The sequence below is a fragment of the Pseudophryne corroboree genome, chromosome 4 (assembly GCF_028390025.1).
Source record: "Pseudophryne corroboree isolate aPseCor3 chromosome 4, aPseCor3.hap2, whole genome shotgun sequence".
NCBI classification, from domain to species: Eukaryota; Metazoa; Chordata; class Amphibia; order Anura; family Myobatrachidae; genus Pseudophryne; species Pseudophryne corroboree.
Window position 1 is genome coordinate 587,721,538 of NC_086447.1, and position 3,258 is coordinate 587,724,795.

Consider the following 3,258-nt stretch of genomic DNA (forward strand, 5'->3'; position numbering starts at 1 on the left):
CAAAAAAGTCCGTATTTCAGAATATTCCGTATTTCGGAATATTTGGATATGGGATACTCAACCTGTATGTATATATATATATATACATAATTATGTAAAATAATGAACCAAAATTTTTTACATAAGAAGGGGCTATATTATTTATAGCAATGCTATTGGCTGCCAAATTTCTCAAAATATTTGGTCCACATAAGCTATTAAAATATACATGAAGCATTCTGTGGGAGTTCTTCTTGTTCCCCATTGCAGTATAAAGGGAGAGAAATAAAAAAGTGAGGGAGATGTGAAGATACTATGAAAGGATATCCATCAATTAATATGTGCATATGTGCCGAGATACTAGGATATATAATTACAATATATACTTACAATATATAGTACGTGACTTAGTGTTAAAATATAAAAATAATCATCAGTCATATGCTAGAGATTAGTGTAAAAATAGTGCACATGTGTATGAATGATATTAATAATTTACTCATTCTAAATTCAATGTACTATAAGTTAAAAAATAATATTAATAATAATCTGTGTAATGATGGAATATCCATGTGTCAATATTCTATATAATAGTACTGCTATGAGCCCACCAAGGCCCACTTTTATACAGTACCTAATCTTCGCAAGTGGTTACCCACTTGGTACTGGTTGGGCCCTACACTGCTTAGCTTCCAAGATGGGGCGGGTTTGGGCGTACAACCAGTGTAGTATGACTGTACTGACTGTACTTTGTGGCGAAATGACTCAATCACACAGTAGTCGAGTTTTTATTAAGAACATTGACAAACTAAAGTGTATCAAAAACAGTAATAGTTAATAAGGTAATTATATGTTAAGGTGTTAAGTGCCTATAAAAAAGGAAGGAAAGAGAGATTGTACAAAACTGGAGATACTGGATCGAGGGTATTTCTTTCATAGAAATGGTGCGATTTCATATCCCTCATTGAAACCCATGGGGTGCGTGGTTTTCAGTTGAAAGATCCAAAACATCTCTCTCTGGGAGAGCTTCTTAGCCAGATCTCCACCCCTTTCGCCACTGGTCACGTGTTCAATCGCTTTGAAGGACATCTCTTCTGGGTTGGATTTGTGTTCGAGTTTGAAGTGTCTGTATAGTTAATGAGTCTCTAATTTGTTCTTAATGCTGCGTACATGCTCCTGTATCCTGATTTTCAAAGTTCTTTTTGTTTTACCCACATATTTCTTAAGGCACGTGCATTCTAACAAGTAAATTACTGATGTGATGTTACAGTTCATGAACTCTTTAATTTTGAATTCCTGAGTACCGTCCGTATTGCTGAATGTTTTCCTGTTGGGGTTGAGAAACTTACAGACATTGCAGTGTCCACATTTGTAGGATCCAATGCATTCAGGGAGAGAGTGGTAGTTGTTCTCAAGTGGTAATTCCCATGCTGGGTGCACATGCTGGGTGCAAGGATGTCTTTTAAATTCCTTGACTTCCGAAATATGAGTTCTGGTTGGGTTGGAAGAATCTCTTTAAGGATCGGGTCCATAAGGAGTATGTCCCAATGGGTTCTTAGTGAGGTCCTGATGGCATGCTCATGATTACTGTAGGTGGTAGGTGATGTAGAATTCTTGGACTTGATTTTAACCGGAGAGGAAGGGATCGTTTCCACTAAAAATTATATCAAAGATGTTGACAAGAACAGTTACCTCCACTACAAGAGTAACCACTCAAAAAAATGGAAGAACAACATTCCGTACGCCCAATTTCACAGAATTAAGGGGAATTGCAACAAAACCGAAGACTGCGAGGAGCAACTGGGAACATATAGAAAAAGGTTTGAAGAAAAGAAATACCCTAAAGCCATACTAGATGAAGCTTTGGTCAGGACAAGAAACCTAGAGAGAGAGAACTTGCTGACATATAAGGACAAGACAGAGAAGAAAGAATCTATCTCCTTCATAACCACCTACAGTAATCATGAGCACGCCATCAGGACCTCACTAAGAACCCATTGGGACATACTCCTTTTGGACCCGATCCTTAAAGAGATCCTTCCAACCCAACCAGAACTCATATTTCGGAAGTCAAGGAATTTAAAAGACATTCTTGCACCCAGCATGTTACGAGAAATTACCACCTGAGGACAACTACCACTCTCTCCCTAAATGCATTGGATCCTGCAAATGTGGACACTGCAATGTCTGTAAGTTTCTCAACCCCAACAGGAAAACATTCAGCAATACGGACGGTACTCAGGAATTCAAAATTAAAGAGTTCATGAACTGTAACATCACATCAGTAATTTACTTGTTAGTATGCACGTGCCATCAGAAATATGGGGGTAAAACAAAAAGAACTTTGAAAATCAGAATACAGGAGCATGTACGCAGCATTAAGAACAAATTAGAGACTCATTAACTATACAGACACTTCAAACTTGAACACAAATCCAACCCAGAAGAGATGTCCTTCAAAGCGATTGAACACGTGACCAGTGGCGAAAGGGGTGGAGATCTGGCTAAGAAGCTCTCCCAGAGAGAGATGTTTTGGATCTTTCAACTGAAAACCACGCACCCCATGGGTTTCAATGAGGGATATGAAATCGCACCATTTCTATGAAAGAAGTACCCTCGATCCAGTATCTCCAGTTTTGTACAATCTCTCTTTCCTTCCTTATTTATAGGCACTTAACACCTTAACATATAATTACCTTATTAACTATTACTGTTCTTGATACACTTTAGTTTGTCAATGTTCTTAATAAAAATTCGACTACTGTGTGATTGAGTCATTTCGACACAAAGTACAGTCATACCACACTGGTTGTACGCCCAAACCCGCCCGATCTTGGAAGCTAAGCAGTGTAGGGCCCAACCAGTACCAAGTGGGTAACCACTTGCGAAGATTGGGTACTGTATAAAAGTGGGCCTTGGTGGGCTCATAGCAGTACTATTATATGGAATATTGACACACGGATATTCCATCATTACACAGATTATTATTATTATTATTTTTTAACTTATATTACATTGAATTTAGTAATGAGTAAATTATTAGTATCATTCATACACATGTGCACTATTTTTACTAGTGATGTGCACCGGACATTTTTCACTGCAGTGTCAGACAGGGTGGCAGATTTAAAAAATAGTCCCCAAACAGCACATGATGCAAAGAAAAAAAGAGGTGCACCAAAGTCGCTGGATGGTTAAGCTAAGCGACCCATGTGGCCGACACAAACAACTGGCCCATCTGGAGTGGCACTGCAGTGTCAGACAGGATGTCAGATTTAA

At 38.3% G+C, this 3,258-nt stretch overlaps 1 pseudogene; it reads left to right on the top strand.

The window, feature by feature from the left end:
• Nucleotides 1-2,766: 2,766 nt before the first annotated feature.
• LOC134912738 (5S ribosomal RNA) lies at nt 2,767-2,886 on the top strand (annotated as a pseudogene).
• The last annotated feature ends 372 nt before the right edge of the window (nt 2,887-3,258 follow it).